Genomic DNA, 25097 nt, shown 5'->3' on the forward strand with positions numbered 1-25097 from the left:
ATCTGATTTCCTTAGACCAAATACTTTTCTTATGGATAAGGGAAGTCCCAACATTGATCAGGAGAGTGATCTCTGAAGGACTGGATGAAGTCTCGGAGGACACTTACTAGTAATAGAGTGGAAGTCTCGGGGATTTATGTGATGAATAACTGGTATAAAATCATAATAGCAAGTGAAGGTGCTTCTTTATGGGGTAAGGAGGGAGCTTTTGGCTGTGAAATAGGAAGGTGTAAATAGCTCTGCCTCAGTTCTCAGTTTTTTGTGACATACAGCTCACAACACAACGTGCCACCGAGGCACCGGGACAGCAGTGAGAGACAGCCTTACTGACCAGGGGAAGAAGTAGTTGTCTGTGGAATAATTGCACATGGAAAGCAAGGTGAGTCCATCTCTTGAGATGATCCATTGGCTTAGGCCTGAGATTGTTTCCTGAGGTCAAAGCAAAGGAAGAGGGAAACAGTTGTCAAAGCAGAGGAGAAAGATGGGTGAGAACAGGAACAGCCAAGAGTCAAACTAAAAGGAGGAAGAGGAGGGCAAATTGACTGATAATACCTCAATTGCATGTAGTGTCTCAGCACCCAGGAGGATGCTGGATGTGAACGTAATGTAACTATGGTCCAGCAGGACGTTGAGCTGCAGGAATATAGAGTTTCCAGTGCACACCTGGCTTTCTGTAGGGTATCGGCTTCCTATAGCAGCCTGACTAGTATCCACTGAAGTTAACAGATGATGAAGTAATCTACTTCAAGATGTCATTGCACAATTCTGTGGGAAGAGGCAAAGAACAAGAACTCTGAACCCCTCTGAACTGTGCTCTATAGCAGCTCCATGAAGTTCACATTGCTAGTTTGCGTGCTCATGGCTTTTTCTGTTTTCCTCTTTCCTTGTGAGGTGTGGGGAGTGAGACGAGGGCTCAGGTTTCGGTGTGCAGCAAGGACAAACACGGCAGCACACATATGGATGCATGCACACACAGTGCATGCGTACACAGGCACTTGAGATCGCTAAAGGCACAAGTTAAATCCCACATCAAAGCAGAGAGCTATCAGAGCAGTGTTGTTCAAAGGCGCCAGCTTCCTTCCTGGGAAAGACAGATTGTCACTTTGATTAAGAGATTCTAAAAAGAGAGAAAAAAAGAAAGGGAATGAAAGAAGGGAGAAGAGAAAAGAGTGTTTTCATTTATACGTTTTCTTCCCTTTGGCCATCCAAATAAGGTTTTGGTTTGAAGAAAAAAAAAATCCCAGTTTAAAATAAGTTTAACGTAACAATGAATTATTTAAAGGAGAAGAAAACACAAGCTGCTGCTTAAAAAAATAGAAAAAAGCTATTATTGAAATGTCAGAACAAATACCCAGCTTGATCTGCATTAATATGATAAATAATAATATATTCATTTCCCCTGGTGCTTCTGGGCTTGCAGAGGTACATCTGCAGTGCGTTGCTTATGGTAATCAGGTCACAGCTTCAAAGGGAGACATGCAAGGTATTCTGGGTGATGTTGTGCAAGCTGCTGTTGGAGGCCTTACAGACAGATCATCATGCAGAGCTGAGGGGAGCTGGTCAAGGGTCTTCTAGAAGGTCTCTGAGTGCTGAAGGAAATTCAAAACCTGGTCTTAATCTTGGGTGGGCTGAGTCGTGGGACAACACTGCTATCTGGCTGTCAGTTTCAAAGTTGCCATTTTGCTGTAGATGATTTAGTAAAGAAAGAAGGAAAGAGAAAATGAGATGGAGAAAGCAAATGAGCTTCCTGCCTTCCATCTCCACTGCCTAATTCTCAGCATCTCTCTGTAGTTTAGGAAAGTGACCTGTAGGACACAGCTGTAAGTCAACCACTATCTCAGTTTTTACTTCCAGGGTCTCAAAGTAAAGCTTTCAGTAACACTTTAGAGGAGTTGGTGGCTTGAAGCTTCGGGAGCTTCTCTGTGTTTTCAAAGTCTAACAGTTTTGAAACTGTGAGTAGAGTGTTTTTGGTAGGAGCAAACATTGCCTTTTACTAGACCTTGTCTTTGCCTACTACCATTCTTAGTGTCTGTTGCACAAGAAGTTCTGTTGCCAGGGAGCTGCAGTGTGCATCAAGTTTGCCAGCTTCATCACCACCTGCACCTTTGAGAGACTAACCTGGAGATCACACCTCTTACAGATTGTTTTCCTTGTCTAAAGTCAAGGATTAAATTTAGATAACCTTGATGCAACTGGATGTTGACAGAACAGCCACCATAGTTCAGAATTAAGAGAGCTTATGTGTTAATGGTGTCTAAACAGTTGTTTTCTAATTTTACAGCTGATACCATGGAAAGTAAATGCAGAATGCAAGTATTAGATGAGAAGACTGCATTAGAAAGAAAAACTCGGAGTCAGGGAATGGAAGAGAGAGTTGGGAAGTGTGTTTGGAAGGAAGTGGAAGAACACAGTGACCTAATGTGAACCTATCAAAATGGCAAGATGTTTTGAAATAGAGTCGGGAAACATTCAGATTGGTTTTTGACTCTCATGGTCAAGTATTCTCATTGAGTACTTCAACTGAGATAGCTCGACTGTACTTAGTTAATACATTGCTAGTCTATCCTGAATTCCTTTCCTGGTAAAACTTTTGTTTGGTGCTCTTCCTAACAGTGGACATCTAGGTTGTAGGCCAGAGCATGACTCTCTGAGTTTGCCATGTGCCCATCTCGGGCAAGCTTTTATTGCGTCTAAGGTAATTCAGCTGATCAGAGGACCTGGAATGTCCAAGTAGATTAAAAAAAAAAAAAAAAAAAAGTGAGCTTAAAGCATAGATGATGCTAGTTAGAGATCTCTGGAAGATGTGCCTGGGAGTCTGCTGGATAGACTGGACTAACTTTAGAAGTTATTTTGTGTGTGTGTTCCTCCATGAAATGTTCCCAAAGAGCGCTGAAGTGCTTTTTCAGTAGATTTTACTCACAAATGCATAGAGTTTTAGCCTATCTGCTTCTGTCCCTCTTTCCCTCTATTGCTTATATTTGAATGTTTAATGTTGGATTTGGGGTACAAGTGTGCTGTGCCCAAGCTATAGACCTCAATTAAAAGATACATACACTTAATTTTTACCATTATTGTTTTTTTCTGGAGAGACTCCACAGGGTCTGTAGTTTCCTGGAAACCCCAGTGACAGCCCCTGGTTTTGGACTTCAGAAGGCAAAGTCTCCTAGTGGCCCTTTTCAATACAATCAGTGGGAAAATGTGATTACTTCTTATTTATTGAAGTTAAGTATTCCTGCTTGTAGCCACTACGGCATTAAAGTAAAATGTTCAGCGTTTAGCACGACGAATGCAGAGACACGAGGCTAAATGCAGTGCATAAAATCTTTATGGGGCTGTAAACAGGCTCTCAGAATATTTCAGCTGCTTTGTTGTGACTCAGGCTGGGGTCCCCCCTCTGCCAGGCAGCCTGCCCTGGGTGTCCTTGAGAATCAGACCAGACCATGTCGACTGCCTTGGCCTTCGGGAAACCGGAGAACAAAAAAAAAAAAAGACAGGGCCTGCTTACTGGCAGGTATTGCTTGTGTCAAGATGGGCCTTGGCCACACTTGATGGCTGTTGCAGCATAAATGCAGATCTAGGGGGTAAACAGACAATGCTGCTATAGGCTGTGATTGCTCTAAAGCAGCTTTCTTCAGTATCAGTCTCAGATAAAGAGCGCTCAAGAGAAAATCAGTTCAGAGTGAGTTTTGTCAGCTTCAGAGGAGATTCATTCGTGGTGTTGTCAGTCACGGGAGACTGATGGCTGAGATTGCTGAGGAAAGCAAGGCCTGTAGGCATTAAAACAGACACTGTTTCTGGAGCTCTGAGTTTAAAGACCAGATTAAATCTGGAAAGTGGATTTGTATAAACTCTCTTTGCCCCATCCATTTTCTGTCTCCGAAGGCCAAGCTCCCGTGGGCACGCTCAGGTTCCTGCACTCTGTCTGCGTTCATCAGCTTTCTGACCAATGCTGAAGTATAATTTGTACCTCCTGTTTGTGCAGGACACCAAGTGTAATGCTGAACATGGGAGCTAGGTTCTTAGTTAGCCTTGTTCTCTGCCAGTGGGGCTGCAGCTAGACTGTGTCCTCCCTTGTGGACGGATGCAGAAAAACCCTCAGCAGAACGACCATCTGCTGCCCTCGAGGAGAGCCTCTGGGGTCCCAGAGAGCCCACAGCAGCACTTATGCAGCTCAGCAGCTCCTCAGTGCGGAAATGAAACTAATGCCGTTTGGCGTTGTCCATGGGTGAAGGAAAACCGGTTGTGCTGCCCCAAGTGACTGCTTGCCTAACACATTTTCTTGCAGTATCCCATGTCATCCGTACCTATCTCTCTGAGTTCTAGGTATGGTCCAAGCTCAGACCCAAGCTCTCTGTATCTTGATTGCTTTAATAAAAGACCGTGGAAAATATTTAAACAGCCTCCTGAGAAGCACTGGAACAGCATCATTCCCACAGAGTAAAGCCAAAGGCCATGATTCCATGTTTCATGGCACAGAGTATCAGTGATGATGTTTGTGCTTCAGGGAGGTTAGCACAGCACTGACCGACCTTCCAAAGTCCTTTTCTGCCATGCGTTAGGCTCACTGACAAGCCTGAGATAGTTTTTCCCAGGGGCTGATCCTCTTTTTGATTGTTCCAAAATTGTGTCCTGAATTTTGGAGTGGCACGTCCCTAGGAAGTTAGCATTTTGCAAGCCTTGCTCTTGGTAGAGACTTAATGTGCCTGTTGGGAACGCCCCTGCCTATCTGCAGTAAAGTGATTAGGACAGCTTTACATCTTTGCCCTCCCTTGATTGCTCTGGATGCTTCATTGCTACAAAGGTTCCTGTCCCACATCTATGCCTCCTCCCCCGCCACCTCCTCTTCCATTCAGTAAGCGTCTCTTGTTTCTAACATATGGTTGGAGCATATTCTCAGCAACGCCGACACTTCTGCTTCTTCACTTCAGCAGCCGCAGTAACTGTTGAATGGGAAATCTGTCGTTTAGCTCAGCCGTTTGCAGTCGCTGAAGAGAAGTAATTACAATGTCCTTAATTGGCTGACTGCAGAGCCACTGCCCAAGTAGTAATAAATAGTGCATGCTTAGGAGCTGGATGAGGTGTAACCATCCCAGGTTTCTCCTCCTCTTCTTCCAGCAGGCCTGAATCCAGCCCGCTGATGATCCTAACAAGGATGTCAAGCTGCTGCCTTACAAATCTGGCCCTTAGGGGAAAGGAGTGCCAGTAGCTGAAGGCCCCCAGCCCTGTCCTGAAACTCTTGCAAGGGATCCTGGCAGGGCAAGCTCTTGGCGGCTCTACTGCTGCCTGGGTTCCCTGCCTTCCCGCTTCTCCCAGCGCTGCCAAGCTATCACACTTTTTTTTTTTTCATTAGCAGTGATGCAGGCAGAGCGGGGCCAATTACTCACTGCTTTATGCTTGCTGGAAAACCCACCCAGGACTGGTAATAGCCATTAAGTGAGGGTGCAGCTTTAACTACGTGCCATTACATTAAGTTTCAAGTTGATATATGGCCAGAGCAAATTGAATTCCTGCTGCTATCCGATCTGACATTTGTTACATTACAATGCCTGCTCTTTTGTTTTTGAGTCAATAGCTGCTGCTTTCGAGAAATATGGATTATTAGAATTTATAGCCCGTCCTATGCGTCTTTTCAAACACTCATATCCTTTTATCATTTTATTTTGTTGTTATTCTGCACAGGACAGTTTGTATTTCTTCAGGTTTTAGCACCTGGGACTCTTGATACTTGTGCTAAATCAATACCCTTTGTCCTCATTGCTTTAATATACACAACCATTTGTGTGATGCATGAATTGCAGTGGGTTTTCTGCCTGCAATAGTCATTTACTCCTCCTGCTCAAGCATTCCTTCCCCTGTCTGCGTGTGGGTCATGCTTTGCAGTAAATATAACACATCTGCATTTAAATACCTTTATATAAAAATTTCCAGGCACCAGGCTGCATTGGGGAAGGTGAATTTGCTGGCTCCTTAACAGGAATGTTATCACAGGTCTGACAATATTCTAGTTTCTCCTAGAAAGTCATAGTGCGTAGACTTTAGAGAATCCACCTTTTGCTCTTATGCAGGGTTCATGTCTTAAAAATCTAAGCCTTAAGACAGCAACTTTTTTTGTAAAAAGAATGCACAGAGTCTCAAGGAGCAATAGTAGGGTAAAAGTGGCCTTTGAATTTTTGTTCAGATGTCCTCAGGTCAGTAGCAACTGAAGTTGTCATTGACCAAATGGCAGTTTTGGAGGCTTGGGGGAGATGAATTGTTCGATGCTTGTTCCACCCACCAGCTGCTGTGGGTGACAGGAGTGGAGAGGCCCAGGTTTGAGCCTGGAGTCCAACCTTCCAGTTCAGAGCTGATTTGCAGTGAGAACACAGCACAGCCTGTGCCTTCACTCGGTCTGCTCTGCCTGTTTTGCACTTACGGAGGTGTTTCTAATGCTATTAATCTAGTACCTTTTACTCACAGGTGGCTACCGGAACAGGCCACTGAGGTACATAGTAGAGATTTGGATTTGTTTATTCATGTGCTTGTCTGCTGACCCTTTTGGCTTATTCCTCTTTGCTGTGCCGAGTGTGGAAGTGCAGGACATACCCTGAGAGAAGGAAGAGCTGCGTGTTCCCTGTGAAGGCTGCAGTCCTTTGCAAAATCAGAGTGCAGGGCCCGGGAAAGAAGAAGAGAAAGATGAGACCAGAAAAGGAAAGGCTTAGCTTGACCAATCTGCGTTTCCCTTGTGTGCCTCCACTGGTCAAAATGTTCAAACCTGGGGCTTTGCACTGGAGATGTTATGTGATTCATGGACTTTAAAAGTCAGGCCATAGGATTTAGGTGACAACAACAGGCTTACGAGTTTAGTCCTGTGTGATGGTAGGTCACACCATGCGCATAGTCCATGTGTAGCACTTCTACATGTGTACATTGTTGCCACAAAATGTGAACGTGTATGTAGGTGGTCTAGTTCCAGGTTTGGAAATCTTGCCCATAATTTTGGCCTGACTCAGAACAGGTCTATGCACTTCCCTTGCTGTGCGAGTGAGATGGGGCAGGAGGGAGAGAGGAAATGGGGAGAACTGGGCAGAAAAGACCTGGTTCTCCTTTGCAGCAAACAGCATGCCAGCCTGCCCCAGCCAGGTAGCCTTACAGAGCCATCTTCCTTCACCCCAGCTTGCTCTGCTCCTGCCCTCAGCCCATCAGAAAAACTTCTTCAAGGGCTGTGTCTCCAGTTAGTGCAAAATCCCTCGTGATGTTCAGCAGAGAGCCGTTCCCCTTTGGAGGGAATCACCTGCTCCTCAGGACGCTGTGCCCCTCCGTGTGCTGGGGACATGGGTACAGAGCAGGGTGCTGCTCCCGCTTTAGCACTTGAGAGGTAACCGTTCAACCAAGTGCAGTTTGCAAGAATGATGAGTGTGATTTTGAATGTCTCATTGAAACACAGAGCAAATCCTTCATCCCCAAAGAGAGATGCGTTAAACACGGCCTCGGAATTAATCTGAGCGGAATGAATCTCCCTGGCACGTGAGTGAGGAGTGCCGAGCCTTCCTCCTTTGTGTTCACAGTAATCTTGGGTGTTATCTGGGCCACTGCTGCTCCCTCCCTGTCCAACCTCTGAAAAATGAGATGTCAGTTCTCTTCAGAGCGTGTGTGTGTAGGAGTGGCCTGGGTATCCCTGATAATATATTTTCCCCATAAATAAATGGGAGTGATTTACCTATCGGTTACACTAACTGAAGTGGCGACTGTTAGCAGCACAGAAAGGAGTGGCTGCTGCCGTGCTCAGCACGGGGTCCCAGCAGCACCAGGAGGAGCTGCTGGGTTACGTGCGGGCTCCCAGACACCCTCCTACTGCCCCGTTCTGCTCTAGGCAGCTGCGATTTAGACATAGCTGTGGCCTTTGCTCTGACTGTCAGAGCTAAGTTGCTCCAGATTTGTAGCAATATTGATGGAAGTGGGATTTAACCCTCTGACTTCGGGGAGGAGGTGAACCATCTGCCCTTGACTGAAAGATTTTCCATGGGTTTCAAATCCTCCTGTAAAGCCCTTTATATTCCTGGTGAGGCCTTTTCCATCAAATGCGATTTCAGGCCTTTCGATAACGTACCCATGTCCCAGATCCAGGAGGCAGAACCCAGCAGGGATATCAAAAAGTCCTTCAGAAATCTGTTGGTGCAGGTGTCATGTGCCTGTGTGCTATTTGAAACATAAATGCTCCTGAATATAAAGATTATTTACATTCCCAAACAAAGCTGCCAAACACTTTTTAAATACGTTAACGGTGCCTCTCTCTTTCCGCTGCACTTGCTGATAAAGGGCCATAAACAAGCTTGACACATTTATAATAACCTTTCTCCCCTCCCTCTCCCTTGTTCTCTCCTCTTCCTCTTTTGCCTCACTCACAGGCTGCATTGGGTGATTTTTTATTCTTCTGCCATTAGCTGGGGATATATTGTTTGATAGAGGGAAATAAAATGTTGAATCTCTCTTTATTTTTATTTTTATTTTCCTGTTCTAGCAGCAGCTGTTCCAAATGCCAACAGCGGATGTTTGGTTTTAAAATTTTGTTTCCCCTTGCCTTTTTTTTTTCTTTTCATCCTCTCTCCTTTTCCTGTGTCTCCCTTCTAAAAGGTCATCTTAAATGATGCAAGGATATATGTTTTTGCAGATTGTTTTTATCACTTATCAGCCCATTCCAAAGGCCATCTAGTCTTTTAGGCAAAGGTTGTAGCTTTCAGTCTCCTTTTCCCATTTACAAGGAAAAAAATGGCTATTATATCTCTAGATATATAAATAGGTATAGATATAAGCCAAATCCTAAGCCATCTAAAATAAAAGACCCTTATAATTTCTTTGTCTCCAGTCTGAAGAGGTCTCAGGTTCATCTTTTTTCATGTCGCCTGTTCCTCTTAGAGATATTGATGAAAGTGTCACATCTAACGATTCCTTCTCTGTCCTGTACTGATGGTGCTGTAGAAAGGCCCACTTGCTGGCGATGAAAGGTGATGGTGAGCGTTCCGGGTACGAGCAGTTCCACTGGGCTGCTCTTGAGCTTTTCTTGTTCTCTGACTCAAGGCTGTGAGTGAGGGTTTGCCTGTGATGGGTGCAGGGGCTTAAGGGAATGCCTCATGGGGCCAGCACAGTTGATGGTGTGTGTTTCTCGAGCTGTCTGGGTTGGTCCTGATTTTGGAAGGGGTGTCTGATAGGTGCTTGTGTGTGTGTGTTGGTGGGACCATGCAGGTTCCCCTTTCTCATAGCCATCTAGAGTGACTTTTATGGAGCTGAAATATGTGTCAGCCCTTCCCACCTGCTGCAGGTTTCCTTGCTCTTCCAGGGCAGCAGCGCTCAAAGATAAGAAACCACTGACTAAGGCTGACCTTTCTTGAGTGACAGGCATATTCTCTCTCATAAATAACCAGGGATGTTAAGGGAGGCCTCTCTTTTTACTCAGTGTTTGCATGGTATCCAGCGCAGTGGCCTCCCTGGCCTCCCCGTCCCTATGATAGTATGCAATATGCATTTAGTTTGCTTTCTCTTGAAGTGCTGGCGAGAGGGAGAGAAATGGATGTGGTAGACCCAACTTGGAATTGCTTGTCATCTAGAAGCAAATGAAGCCCTAGTGAGGTAGGCACAACCCCTGCCATGGGGTTAGCTTTGCAGGAGAGGCATTGCGGTCTGGCAAATCTGGCAAAGATGCAGCATCTAAGGAATTTGGGACTCTTGGTAGCTCTGCATGCTGGACAAGCTTGGCCAGGGCAGGGCTTTGCCTTGCCGTTGCTCTTCCAGTATCAGGCACTAGGGCTATACTGGGCATTTAGGCTGCCCTGATAGTGACTGAAGAGAGCAGCAGCTTCACTGGTGGGCTCAGCCTACCTTGTACAGACATCTCACAGAGAAGAGCGTGAACAGGCTTTCATAATTCACCACCCTTTTTTGTTTATGAGAATATTACCTGAGATATAGCTAAGATAAGGTGAAAAGCATCTCTGTCTCCTCTCCCAACTTTGTCTTGTTCATATAGTATGTCTTTGGGGGCCAGAACTGTCTCTGAATAGGTATATGTCCAATGAGAATGACAGAGGAGCTCCTTTTATGCCATGGAAATAATTATGCTGTGCAGACCTTAAATGTGTTTGAGCCTTTCAGATCGGAGTTGAGGTTTTTTATGACTGATAAATTAAAATTGTTGCTTTTTGTCTTCACTTAAAGCGTTCTGTTGTATGCACTCTATAAATTTGGGGAGAGATAGTTGTGGCTATGGAACTCTCACAACACAATCATTAAGTGGTCTAATTGTAAAGTATATTATATTCACCATTGCACTCGTCAGCTGTTCTATTGCACTTCCTAGAGGAATGCAGTAATTATGAAAAGCTGACACAAACTTTCACTCTTCAGGTGAACGCAGCCAAATCCAAATTTTATGAGCTGATCCCACATCTCTTTATGGTGGCATTTGACTTAGAGATTGAAGAAGTTGGAGGCAGGGACGGTAATGTACAAGAGGCAAATCACAAGATATTTGTAGCACAGAGGGAGCCAGGACAATTTCAACTTAGATACCATCGTGACCCTCTAAATCTCTTCTATTGCGCAGTGCTCAGATCCTGGGGAAGATACTTGTTCTTTGCAAGAAAGGTAGAGTTTAAAGAGACAGGATCACAGACATCCATAAATGAGATCCACCAATCTGATGAACAGGTAAATACTCATTTCTTATTCTTCCGGAACTATTAAGGCTTCAGAGCCAGCCCAGAGAATACCTTCCCTCACAGAACATAGCTGGTAATTCCTAACTTCCCAGATTTATTACAACCAATTCTAGACAACACAAACTTATCTAGTCTGGTTCTCCTGCTGATGGTGTCAGAAACTAGGATTTTCAAGGCTTGCTGCCCAGGAACCAGGAGGTCCTGGATGCCTGACAAGTCTAGGACAGAGGCTTCCAGCAGGTTTGGTTCACAGTCAGTTATAATCCTGAGAAGGAAGGGCTGAGATGGCAGAGGTGGTGAGAGGGACATGGAGATTGAGCAGTGTTATTTTCTCCAAGTGTTTCCCCCACCTTTCCCAGTCCACGTGTGTGTCCATAGTTGGCAATGCTGAGGAGGCCGAGGCAGTTAGCTGGCTAAAGCATGAAGAATTCAGGAACCTTCCTGATGAGATTTGTGCCCGAGCCCAGTTTGCCTCCAGGGGTGATTTTGTTTCTCTTGCTGCCGTGGGCCTGAGCTCTTCATTGTGAGCAAGCGATTCACCCTCTGTGGTCCTGGCTGGAGTTGAAATAGGCCTGTGCTAGATATCCTGAGGCTTTTGTCAGGACCGGGGGCTGATGCTGTCTAAAAAATGAGGAAGGAATGAAGTGTCCTCTCTATTATGACACAAACTCCACATCACCCGAGCCGTTTTCTAGCATATTAATATTCATTTTGCACTAATGAAGGATGAATACATTTAAATGTTTGGCCAGAGCACATCTGTCATTTTTATGTCATGCTCACAGAATGCATCAATGTGATATATTGTGTATTTTACCATAATAGTAGACGATGCAGCTCAGTATTTCATTTGGACAAGTAGCAAGTATGAAGCAAAGGGACAGCCATTGCTGGACAAGGGGTGAGCTTGGGAAAACAGAAATAAATTAAAACATGTTAATCTGGAGTAAAAAGTCATTTCTCCGGTAAATTAAAAGCAGCAATCTTCACCTCTTGTTGAATTGCCTTGTTAGGCTGCTTTTGAAAGGCCAGAAGGTTTTTCTGGATGCAGCTTCAAATGTAATGAGTTTGGCCATCTTGGCTTTGCAGATGCAAGATCCTTTGTGAAAGGCAGTACCTGAGAATGACAGTGCCTGGGGGAGACTCAGGGCTGGAAGATCAGGGGTGTTGCAAGGCGGGTTCAGTGCCTACAGCCAGACATGTGATGGGAGGTCATGTTGTGATAGTTTTCAGACCACTGCCAATGTTGGCTCAGCAGGGGAGATGTGGTTGGATGAGGTGTGTTTGTACTATGAGACGTAGCAGTGGAGGAGTGGTATTTTAAATCTTGGCGGAAGAGTACTGGTAAAGGTGAGCAGAGCCACTAAAGTGGGCCAGAGCGAAACAGGAGGGGCGAACCATGCCAGGATGGAGAGGTGGTGACGTGGTTGGTATCTTGGGCTGGAAATTACCTGTGGTAAAGGTGAGGTGGCTCTGGGTGTGGGGTGGGAGGGAAGCAGGCAGGTGCTTCTAGAAGGGGTCCCAAAAGCAGCCAATGAAGTCCACACAGTTAGTGAGTGCTCTGTTTGTTCCCATGTTCTGCCCTGGGCACTGTTGTTTAGTAATTTAGACCAAAGGGATCTGAAGAGTTGCTATAAAGGGTAGTTCAAAAATCAATGGATGTTAGAGAGGGTCAAATGGTGCCATAAAGAGATTAACAGCAGCATGGAGAGATAATATTCCCCTGACTGCAGAGCTGGCCCTCAGAGCTTTATGAAGGGGAAAGAAAGAGCAGAAGGCAGCCTGACACCTCTTTCCCCACTTGACTTCTCCCCTTCTTGAAAGCGCGATGCTGGCTGAGGGAAAAGGGGGCAGCACGGATGGGGGCAATGACAGGGGAATGGCCGGAGGGACAGGAGTGAGAGGAGACGGGCAGGTGGGGCACGCCACTGCCTGATGAATTCTCCCTCTAATCCAGATGAACTGCAGCTCCTTCAACAGTCCCTGCTAAATCACCCAGGAGGAAATAACTTACTCAGCAATCAGCCATAGGTTTATAGTGCGAAGGTCAGATTTTATGAGGGTCCCCTGGAAGTGCAGGCTACATGGCCGTGTGTCACTCTCCCGGCATTGGATGCGAAACGCAGGGCAGCCACTGTGCTAGGCAACGCATGGCTCTGGCAGGAGCTGCCTTTCCACCCACCCCCCTTCTCCTCAAACCCATCTGTACAGCCTCCTCACTGAGCTAGGGAATAAAATCAGGAGCACAGCCCAAGGGACCTGGGGTCTGAGGAAGAGATGATACTTGGTGATCAGCTGAATGTCCTTGTCAGGAGCAGGAAAACTGCTCTCTGGGGATTTGCTTTGTGCCTCTTCTTCTACTGTTCTGTGGCTCCACGGCATGTTCTTGGCATTGACAATAGCCCCATGTAGGAAAACATTCAATTAAATAGCTCCATTTTCTCCTGCCTGTCTGCCAGGGCTCTGCCTCCTCTGTGGGGTCAGGCAGAATGAAGCATCGGCTTTTGTTATTTAGTAAGTGCTCTTGACGCACACAGACCTGTGCAGGATGTGTGGAGGGGCCATCTAGGCCCTGCGTCAGGCTTGTAGTTGGTTGGGCCCTTTGAAGGCACCTGACAGAAGCAAAGAGGCTAAAACTCTGTGAGTTCAGCAAGGATTGCCTGGGAAATCTCATCCTGACCCTCTATGACAGCTTTTCCCAATGGAGAGCTGGTGGGATGAAGTGGAAACCATTACGTAGAGGCAGCTTCCCCATATGGCCCAGCTGGTGCCCAAGGACCCCACGCAGGACCCAAAGCGGCTTGCACACAGGGACCTTGCTTCGGAGCATGCACAGTCCTGATGGGCACACCCCCTTGCAGCAGTAACAGTTTATGGCAGGATAAGGCCAAGTCAAATCTAGAGAATTTAGTTTCCTATGTCTCCTGGAATCACATTGCAGATCTTTGTGTTGTGGGAAGTTAAAAATCACACCCAGTGGTATGGGCTACTTTGTGGATGAAAGGTCCTTTTTCATGGATGCTGCAGATGTGGGAAAGAGCTCACCAAACAGGGACCCCTGACTGGACCCCTTTGGCCTAGGAGCTGTGAGTGTGCTCATCTGGGCAGGGAGAACATCGGGGAAGTGGGGCTGGGTTTGGTGTTGTAGTTCAGTAAGTCAGTGCATCTGGAAGAGATGTGTTGAAGGGCCAGAGGGTTAATATACTATATTAAAGAGCTAAAAAGGAATAAAGGAGGTGGCTAACCCTTGAGAAAAGATGACCTTGATTCAGTGCCCTTTAAAGCCATGAAGGCATCTGCTTGCTTGAAGAAACAGCTGCCATTTTACGTGGAAGCATTGGAATCAACATGTGGTAAGAAGACTGCACATGCTGAGCTTCTGCTGCCATGTTTGGGTGGCTTTCAGCCAGCATGAGCTCACAGCCCGCTTTCCTAGGAGAAACCTGCTGTGACTCTCTTGCCCTTGCACCAAGGGGCACTTTTCCTGCTTGCCTCCCAGCCTAATGCAGCTGAGTCTCTGGTGGCCATCAGGATGTCCAGCCATCCCAGGCAGCACTGTATTTGCTGGGGACTGGAGTCTTGTCCTAGGAGGCAATGGGTGGGCAGGAAATCAATGATTATTGCTGAGCCCCAGGGCAAAGCAGCCTGTGTCCCAGGCTGGGAAGCAGCCGGCCTCCCAGACCCTGGCATGGACCAGCGGTTTGACCTTGGGTTCTCTTTCATCTCCCTTGCAAGGAAAGCACCATTTTATCGGCGGACTTTCTTGTGGGTGTGCGGCCGTTGCTTTTTGCCATGTTGTCCCTTCCCTCTCGCGCTGCTAGTTCTCGTTGCCGTTGCACTGTTTATCTGGCCTCATGCCTGTGCATTTCTCTTATTCTACTTTTGTTCAGCACTGGTTCTTCTCCACTTCTTGTTTCTCTCCCTCCCTTCTCCCTTCCTGCCAGGCTGGTCCCAGACGCTCTTGCCTCGCAGGCAGCCTTGCTGTGGCCAGCTCCCGACCTGGCCCTCTTTAAGGCTTTATTTTCTTGTCTCACACCCAAGTGACGGCAGATGAGAGACTAGGGTGCTGGCACTAGATTTCTGTGCTAGCTTCCATCAGTGCTTCCTGCAGAGCCTGGGCGATTATTATCTCTGTAAACGACTGAAAGAAGTATAGTGATAAAAGGATTAAGCCAGACATATTTTATTTTATTTATTTATATCTTGCCGCTCCTCCTCCCATCCCCCTTGACAAATCGTGGAGCATATTGTGCTGCAGCTGCTGCTGCGGTTCCAGGGAAGAGCAGTGCCGTGGGGACCCAGGGGAAGGGTGCAGAGCGGGCCGGGTGCTGGCGGAGAGCGCAGATGGGTGCTTGGGAGCTGGCAGATAGGCAGTACAAGCGACTAAAGCAGGAGAATGACAGATCTCCTATTTCCATGTGAAGTTTATTTCAGGTCTCCGTGTGTCTGTTGAATAACTTGCAACCCACAGAAATACAGCTCCCCTACAGACAACCTGATCTTGCCCCCAAACTTGCAGAGCTTGGCATTTGTGGTGTCCCTGATTTCCCTCATACGGGCTCCCACTGTGGGGAGACAGGGAAGCTTTCAGACCTGCTGCTGGGATTGGAGTTGGACGGGGTTTAAACCAAGACTGAGGCTCTGAGTACAAGGCAACTCGCCCTGAATATTTGAGTTTTCATGTTGTATCCCCCATCCCATTCTCTGACCATGAAGGGGTGTGATGTGGTGCGGTTTGTGCTGATACAGCTAAACTTTGGCCTCTCCCATGCAGTTCACCGGGACAGCCCCTGGCTCGTACCATCCCCTGAACTGTGCCTGGGATTGCCTGGGAGAGTGCAGGCTAGCATGGGCTGGGGAGCATGTGAACAGTTAAACATCCTGGATGACCATGGCACAGCATCTTAAGCCTATGCCCTGGCCCTGTTTTAGTTACCAATATAGATCTCTCCTGAGATGCTTTAGCAGAGTAGAGGCAAGTGCCCAGGAGTTTCAGGCACCTGCTGGTCGGAGCTAGGCACACGGGATTTCTCTGCAGTGCTGCTCACTGCCAGGACAGAGTCATCGCAGCGGAGAGCAGGAATGAGAGTGATGTTGGGAGGGAGTGGGGGGAATTCGAGATGGAGAGGGAAGAGTGATTTGCGGCAGGCTGGGAAACCTCAGCAAGCGGGAGCAGACACAGGAGAACCCTCTTATTCTTTTCACTGTAGTGTCTGTGCTGGAATGATTGCACTGCCGGTGCCTGTGTCAACGGGAAAGAACTTGGCACCTTCCATGTCTCTGAGAGCTGCGTGGAAACAAATCAGCTGCTATATTTGTATGACTAAAGAGACCCAGGAGCACAATCATTAAGGAAGTGAAACAAAATGATGGTAGCATTTGGGCCAATTCCTTCAACAGTCATAGGGATATCGGAGATTTTCAGGCAAGTAAAGGAGCAATTAAAACCATCTAAAACAATGACACATTCCCCTGGACCTTGGAAACATGAACTAGCCTAAAAGGGTAACAGCACTGCAGTGATAAACCCTTAGGAAATCCCATCCCTGAAGTGGTATTGTAGATATTTGTCTCGTAGGTGTATGTTGGCAGCAGCTCTCCTTTTTTTAATTCTTCTAGTTGTGTTTCATGCTGCGGTAACAAAGCAGCTGATATTTCCCAAGCGGTTGGTGCTTTTGGACCTCAGCCTCCATCACTAAAGCTAGAGTTAAAGGTCATCTCTTCAGGTTTATGGTCAGCAGTGGTGCACGTGTGTGACACGACCTGCTGATGTCACCTCTGTTCAGGACGGGAATATGGTTTCCCTTACTATCACCCCTGCACAAGGCAGCCAAGGGGCTCAAGACCTGGATGTGTGGTGGTGCCACAGCCAGACCCATTACTAATGGGTCTAAGCAGAAGCAACGTTTTTGTCTTTTCAAGCAAACTTATTATTTGGACGATAAAGCTACATCAGAAGGGAGTTCATGGAGTCCCCTCCATCCTTGCACAGTTCAAGCAGAATGAGAATGCAAGTTGTGACTGCAAGGACACCTAAATGATGGCTATCTTCTCCTGGCTTGACACAGCTCTTCCTAAAGTCAGAGTGATCCCCAGGGCCCAGGCAGGCCCTTGTCATAGTAGCTTCTCCCCATGCATCCCTTTTGCCTGTTGATTTTCCTCATCTTTCTCTTCTCCACCATCTCTACCATACCTTCCACCTGTGCCCACAATGAGCGGATCAATCCAGTGTGGCCCAGTTTAATATTCCACAAATCCTCCCAGGCTGATAAATGAGAACAACAGAGGGAAGGAGGGGGTGGAGAGCCTGGTGTATGAGGGGGATATAAAGCCCTGAGCCTGCATTCAGAGCAGCAGAGATAACAATAAGCGAGAATAATAGTCTAACAAGTCGGAAATGTCACATGCGATCTGGTGCCATTAACACAACATGGATCTGAAATATCACATAATTAGTTTTGTGCCTGTTGTTCTGATTTGGAGAGAAGAAATATTAAAGGGTAGAGGTGGGGGGGCAGAGAGGGGAGTGCCAACAAAGTGAACTCGTAAAAGGGCGAAGCCTACAGCATCTAATGTTTTTGGAATAATATAATAAAGCTCTATCGCCTTACCCATGTTTGAGGCAGAGATTTTTATCTGGCAATGTGGGATAAAAAGAAATGAGAACTTGAAAAGGGTAGATAAAATTGTGATTGATCTCTCTAGGACTGCCTTGCCTCCTTTCAGGGAAGCTTGTGGGCCTCACAAATTGCTCCACCCCCAAGACACATGATCCCCTGCCCTTCCCATGCTGTCTTACTAAAAAATGAAGAAAATGAAAAAAACCCAATGTTTTCAAGGCTTCTGTCCCCATCTCTGTATTTCCTAGTGCACAAAACCTGTGTTTGAAGGCTGTGAGATCACTCCAAAGCTGTTCGTTCCCTGAGAGCATGCCTAATGCATTTATATTTTTGGAGCCCCCTAGAGCTACCCACTAGCATGTGTCCCCATGCCTACAAATATGCTGGTCCAAACATTTGGCCCTGCAGGCTTGTGTGCATGGCCAACCGCAGAGAGCAAAGCTCCTGCCTCTGCCTACAGAGCCAGTTTGCTGCTGGTGGTATTTTGCAACTCTGAGGGACACAGGCCCTATCAGAAGACACGGATAAGCCCAGATCTCTGTTGTGCAGACACTGTACAGAGACAATCATATAGGGATGGGAACAGGGCTCTTCTTTTCTCAAAACTGTTAGCAGAAGAGGAAGGTGCAGTTATGTGGGACAAACATTGTCAGTCCTTTCCTACATTGCAGCCTGATTACTTAGGGTACATGTAAAACCCTTGTTAGACTCTGGTAGTCATGGCTACTGTATATCTGATGGGCTGGGTTTAGGAGCAGCTTTAAATTTAGGGGAGCAAGACACTTGCTGGCTGGGCCAGCCCAGCAGCCTCACTGCATTCATCCACTCCTCCTGAGTTGTCTTCTGGCAGGAGCTGCCCCTCTCTGCAAGGCCCAGATGTGCGTCTCAAATGCTTGTTTGAGACTGGAACATTTGAAACTGGAGGTAATGGACACTTCACACCTTTGCAATCCTGAAACAGCTTGATGTTTTCATGGTCCTTTCTCTAGAGGGGACCTTATGGAGCAGTAGACGTATGCTCCCCTCTGAAAGGATTTCTTTGAGATGCTTCATGTAGCATGTTTCCCTTTCCACTGGCTTTTTTTTCCCCTTGTAAAAAGCTATTTAACTTTGGTGATCAATGAGACATGGAGAGCAAACGTTTTGCCTCTTTGTCCAATGAGAAAGCTGGAACTGCTTTTATTGAATCGTGTGGATTTCTTCATCTCCCAAGTCCCTTCTCCATCCCATGGCTGTTCAGTGGCCTATATGAGACTGATGGAGGACTCAGTCCTGCTTGTCTTTGCTGGCACTAATCGCTCATTGATACTTTTCCAGGCAATGCTGGGGAGAGGCCAAGGACCGTATGGTGAACAGAGGCTAGAGCTGGATTTGCCAGGTTGTTGAGGAACTGTTGGTCAGAGGAGGTGGGAAGGACATTAATTCGTGCTGCTTGTGCCGTCCCTGGGTCTTGCAGATGGCTTTGCGCTCACCCACTCCCAGGGTGCCCTTTCCTTTGCTTTTCTTGCTCCTGGGGCATGGAGAGTGGAGGAGATGTGCTAACCACAGGTTTGAATTTTGATGAGTAGTGAGGCCTTGTGTCTTTTTTTGTGTGCCAATTGCTAATTACTTTTAAACATATTCTGGGCAAGAGGTACTTTAAAACAAAAGCTACATTCTTCTGCCAAATGTGTGGATTACTCTGTCCAACTCCTGTCCCTGGAGGATCCCTGTAGGATTGCGATTCAATTAATTCAGTCCCTGGGGGATTCACTGCTTTGCCACTGACGGCCAGGTCCTGACACAGGGTGCGACAGGCACTTCGCTCTATTGCTCACTGCTCTGGCCAGTCATGACAAGAGGTTGCTGTCACTGTAGTGCTGTCATCTCGAGGGCCGAAGGCTTTCACACATGAAATCAAGGATATACAGAATGGCTGAAATGCAGCTGCATCTGGGGTGGAGCACAGCAGCTGTTTAACTGAAATCTGTGCAGTGAATTTGCATGGGAGATGGAAGTATTCCTGCATTCTGTTAACACCAAACAGAAGTGATAAATATTAGGACTGGGAGAGAAGTGAGTTTTCTTTCTGACGAGAAAGTCTGCAACATCAGTTTTTCTTTCCACTCTGAAACAAATGTTAAAAATTCTGATGAAGCATATGTTCTTCCAAAATTAAACATTTCCTTTCTATTTCATCCTTTGCAGCTTGTCAGGATTTTAAAAAGATAAAAACAATGTTTTTGTTTGGAAAAGTAATTTTGAACAGGATATTTTAGAGTTATCAAAATGCTTTGTTTCATTTTCAAAAACCAAATGACTATTGAACAATCTACATGACATTAGTATCTTTGGAAATGCATTGATTTAAATGAAAATTGTTTTTTGGTGGAAAGCAATGCTTTGATGAAAAAATTCTGATCTAGTTTAGCAAGATAGGTAAGGTCTGTGTTATATATTGGCCTCTATCCAAAGAGAGAGACATCTGCTACTGCAAAAAGTATAGGGAAGCTTGCATGAATAATGCTATCAAAAAGCCTTAAACATATAACTCCTCTGTGTCATATGTCAATATAAAGAGTTAATTTCTTCTAGCAATTTGCAAGGAACTTTCTCAAAATGAAGCAAACTGACTTATTCCTAAAACTTTTTCTTATATCCTCTTATATATCTTCTTATGTCACTGGTTGTAATCCTGCCACCTCCACCTGCATATCTGCCCACCATTTCAAGACAGGCTCTACCACATCAGCTGCAACTTCTGGAGCTGTTTCCCCTTTTGAGTTTCTGGATCTCCAGTCATGACAATAGGCTGATAAACAGTAGTAAAGATAAACTTGACTGTGTCAGTACTTCCATCTGTTTTAGTCTGCTTGAATTCTCACCAGATCAGCCAAGTCTCGACTTATGCTGAAGATTCAGGTAGATGCCTAACACCAAGCAGAGAGTCTGCTGAAAGTACATATCCCAGGAGGCCAGGCAAGCCCTACCAATTCTGTGAGTTTGGGTTGCAAGACTGAGATCAAGCCCTGCCCCAGCTATGCACTGGAGGCTTGGAATTGAGAACACCTGGGATTACAAATACCTTGCACAGCTGTTCCAGGGCAGTATCAAACAGTGGGGGTAACACATCTCCAATCCTCCTTACTGAGCCCAGGCATAAGTGCAAGCACATGGTACTAACGAGGGAGGAATAGTGAGGAAACCTGATACCAGGTGAGTGTTGCAGCACCTGGAATCAGGTAATGAGAGGTGATAAATCTAGCTAGGGTGGAGCCCCTGTTAGGGTGAGGAGGCTAATGTGCTGGGTGGAAGAGTGCAAGTAAGGAGAGATTTGTGGGCAGCTCTGGTATGTAATTTCAACTTCAGGCAGGAGAAGCCTCTGGAGAAGTGTATGAAGAACTGTGAATGGTCGTTCAGTGACGGGTGAGTGATTTAAAAGGGGAAAACCTCAGGAATGGGAGGGCTGGAGATGAAGATAGTTCTTCTTGCCCTTGTTCTTTCCCTCTTCCTCAAATATGAATCTGGGTTGTTATAGTAGACCCTTCCCTGTGAGAAGGGACATAGGTCAGCTGGCAGGTGTGGGAACAGTAGCTGGTGGTGAGCTGTGTTTGCCAGTGCCCTGGGCCTTAGAGGTGTTCTGTGGGTGCCTGGTAAAGAGGGCAAGGAAGGCTAACCACTTGGAGGGGGACTGGGCTGCAGGCTGGCTGCTTGCCGGGGTCAGGGGAGAGCCTTTCTGTTAGCAAAAGTGGATTGCTGAGCTAGAAAGCAACTTGCTCTGCTGCGTACCTGCTCTTCTGCATCAGCAGAGGTGATCTTATCAAGTCTTACTGGGAAAATGGACTCCAAATCAAGTGGCTCTAAGACTAGAGAAGAGAAATGTAAGCTTGGTCCATTTAATTTGCAACCCTTTGAGGAACAGCTCTTCCCCCTCTAACTATGAGGGTTAGAAACATCCTATCTTTTTCAGTTGCTTTAAAAAGTGAGGTTAAGCACTGCTCCTAAGACTCCAGGTCTGGAGGGCATGTGATTCCCTGAACTCGTAAAATCATGACTTGGCAAAACCGTGTTAGCTGCAGAGCTGCTCATGCTCTTAACCTGTATTTCTTATAAGCCAATTAGCTTGAGTTTCTAGCGAGGGCAATAATGGTTGGACATACTCTTTTGAACCAATAATATGGGTGGCTGGAGTAGACGAGCGGCCTGCTAATGAGGGAACGGCTGCCTGCTAGTGATGCATAGCTAATGACCTCTATCTCCAGCAGTCCACAGCCAGGCGGAACAAAAAAATCTGTTTCCACCAAGTGCTTCATTAGCATCTGGCTCCACTTGAATGAACAGTTCAGTTTGGCGGAGAGGGGAGGGCAGTGCGGCTGAGATGTGGCTGTTTGAGGGAGAGGGAGCTTTTCCTGCGTCACCTTGGACGAGCCCCTCTGGACTGGGCGCTCAGGCTGGGAATGTGCTCTGGGCCGTGCTGCATCTCTGCTCTGGGAGGAGGAAAGTGCTTGGGAGGAGCTACAACCTCGAGAGCTGGGATGGTCTGGTGCAGCTCTGGGGGAGGCCAGTGGTGGCACTGGCGTACATAGCAGTGGAGGCACCAGGCGCTGACCACCAGGCATGCTCGTGCTCAGATGAGAGGCTGATGTTGGCCTTTTTAAAATGGTTAGGCTTGATCCATGGTGCTTTATTTTTTGTTGTATGACTTGGGCTGGGGGACAGGAAAGATGAGCAGGGTAGAAAAATCTGCTGAAAAATGTCTTCCCATGAATAGATTAAGCTCTTCTCACAGTGCTCCTGTGCCTCTCCCCTCCTACTTGAAATTATAAATACATTTTTATGTGAGTTAGTGAAAAATTTAAGCTTTCTACAGCAAAGACCTCAACTCCCAATCAGCTCCTATGAGTCCTGTGTGTGCCTGTGGATTTGGCCTCACGTACTGCTGTGGTTGATAAAATATATTGAGATGCCTACAAGATACTAAAGAAGTATAAATGATTGCTATTAGGCTAATTTATTACTATTTAATAGAGAACAAATACAGTTTAAATGGATAATGGCAAATTAAAAATCCTATTAAACAAATTTGCTTACCTAGTACTTAGTAGCAACTTGGGCTTAGATTCTACAGTCACTTAAATACATGCACAACTTTACTCAAGCATGCAGGCCCAGAGAAATCTTAAATCTCTGTGGGATCAAGAACATGGATATTAAATGTAAAATAATTTTAAAAAGAATCAAATTAGTCTTTTGCTCTTGGCAGCACTAGTCTGCTCCTGATTTTCTGCCTTTGTTTGGAAAATGAAAATCGATAGGGTCAGTTTTACTTCTGTTTCTAGTCAGTGTCAGTTCTGCGACCTTGCCCCGGTGCTGGTTCTGCAGGAGTGTTGTATTGATCCTCTTTCTGATCTGTGGCACTTGACAACATCACACGGAAACCTGCGCTAGCTTAAGAGGTGGTGTCTGTCTGTATGCTGGATCGGGTGGGCTGTACTTGCTTTTTCGTCCCTGGGGGTCTGCAAGGTAAGGTACTGTCTCCAAGTTAGGTGAGAAGCAGATTGGCTGGCTAGATTTGAAGAGCTGGCCAGCTGCTGTAGTCCAGGGCAGGCAATTGGGCTGGGGGCTGCTGAATGGATGCTCTCAACCTTCTTTAGATGTTTCATAACTTACCCTCCATGGCAATGCAGTGACAACAGTGCTCAGACTGTTCTGCTCCATGCGGTTCCTGCTTCCTGTTTGAATGAACAATCAGCTGATTCAAACAACTGGTTAAGTCTCCTCTTTCCTCCTCTAGACAACTCCAAGAATTGATAGGAATCGGTCTCTAGCTTTCTTTGGTTTCTAGTTTGTACTGTAAATCAAAGCACTGAACTTTCTGCAGGGCTGGTTGAGAGACTGGCATTTATTGTTAGCTACAGCTTTTCCTGTGTTCCAGTTCCAGGTAACAGGAGCCCCTCTTGAACAGCATCACTCGTGGTGCTTCTGCAGAAGTCTGTTGTTGGTGTGCAGTGGTGGACAGGGCAAAATCAGCATAAAGCCTCAGTTCATCAGCTGAAATATGCTGGGGTCAGTAAACCCTCAGTGGAAAGCCCATGCTGAAGTGTTTTGAGGGATGTATGCCAGTGGTGGTTTGCTGAGAGCTGCTCAGAAAGTCTCTCTCTTGCTCCCTGGGTTACACTGACAGACCTGACTGTGAGATGGTCTGGCTGAACAGGCAGCTCCAACCAACTCTGGCAGCGCAGCAGAGACGCAGGTGTGCAGGGAACCACAGTGCGAGGGGAGGATGGAGCAGCTGGAGGAGCACAGGGTGCAAAGCAGTAGTGGTGGGGGAAACTAGGCACAGCTGACAGCAGTGTACTGTGGGCTGTATCCTGGTGAGCTCTGACCTCCTCTTCCCTTAAAAAAAAAAAAAAAAAAAAAAAAAAAGCTCTCAGAGTTTCAGCTCTGGTGCAAACCTAGCGGCTGTCCTTGTTACTTCCATCCCTTGGATGATGAAGCGGTGGTAGGAGCATGAAATCCCGAGTGAATAAACCCTCACCCAGAAGAGATGCTCAGTGCAGAGCTGGCTTCAGACCGTTGTTGCTGGCCCTGCAGTTTCTTCCGTGTAAGCCTCACAACTTGCAGGTCTCTCTGGATCTCCTAGTCCTCCCTCTCGTGGTCTCTCCGTCTCTGGCAATGCAGCTGACAGGCTGCAGCAAAGGCTGCCCTGCCCACTCAGCGTGGTGGTGGAGGGGTGTCCCCCAAGAGCGGTCGTTACTAGCTCTTCATTAGCAGTTGGCCGGCTGAGGAAGGCCTAGGGGGAGGCTGGAGGCAATGCTGTCTGCAGGCATCCATTGGTTTGTGCCTGCTCTGGCCGTATTGCAAATCGGAGATGTTAGTGAGTCCTGTGCATGTGCTTGTTAGAAATGACATGTGCTCTAATTCCTGTGGCAAAAAATATACTTGTGAATACATTCCCTGGGAACAGCGCTGAGCTCAGATGATGGCTCTCGGAAATCCTTCCTCGTATTTGTACAATGACTTCTGTTTATGTGAAAATGCGGCTTCTCTGAACACCCTAAATTTGAGCTGAATTGAGGTGAAGAGGTTTTTTTTCAGCTGAAAGATGAAATTCGAATAGTCAAAACACTTTCAGATATAGGAAGCAGTTTTAAATGATGTCTTCGACCAAATTAACCCGAAACTAATCTTTTCTCTTAGAAATAAAATGCTTTAGAGCAACACTTGGTTGCTTTGATACAGAAACAATATTTTTCACTTTGGGATAGCCTAAAGCACTTTTGGAAGGTGACTGGACTATTCAGCAGCCAAGGATTTGTACAGCAGTACCTCTGTTTCTTAGGTCTCCCCTGCTTCTTTCTCCCGATTCATTGACTGTTGTCACTTGGTCAAGGAAAAGAAACAATATGAAGTGGCCCATTGCAGAGTGTGAATAACTAGTGAAAACGAATGTTGGCCCCAGCTTTTGCAATGCGAAGGACTTACTGGACTGCAAGGATGCTGGTGGCCCCTTGTGGTAGTGGTCCAGCTGGCTGTACAGGATGACCTAGAGGGAAAGGAGTAAGTTACCGTAAATTGTGATGCACTGTGATCTATCACTGTGACTCCCTGCACACTGTGATAAAAATCAAACCTGGAGATACTTTAATGCAAAAGTAGCATCTTCCTTTGAAAGGGGACTGCTGTTCCTATTTTTAGTCAGCAACACTGCTACTGTAAGCTTGGTGATTTGTGGAGCACTTCTGTTGTGGTAGATCCATTGGGCAAATGCTCCTCGGAAGAGACATCAGCTCTGTCACAAGCAGAT

The 25097-nt window shown here is 46.5% G+C and overlaps 1 protein-coding gene across 6 annotated transcripts in view; it reads left to right on the forward strand.

Annotated features, from left to right (window-relative positions):
* Positions 1–25097, forward strand: part of HMG20A (high mobility group 20A) — a 190911-nt gene that overhangs the window by 120434 nt on the left and 45380 nt on the right. The gene's annotated exons all lie outside the window — the stretch shown is intronic.

The sequence above is a fragment of the Rhea pennata genome, chromosome 10 (assembly GCF_028389875.1).
Source record: "Rhea pennata isolate bPtePen1 chromosome 10, bPtePen1.pri, whole genome shotgun sequence".
NCBI classification, from domain to species: Eukaryota; Metazoa; Chordata; class Aves; order Rheiformes; family Rheidae; genus Rhea; species Rhea pennata.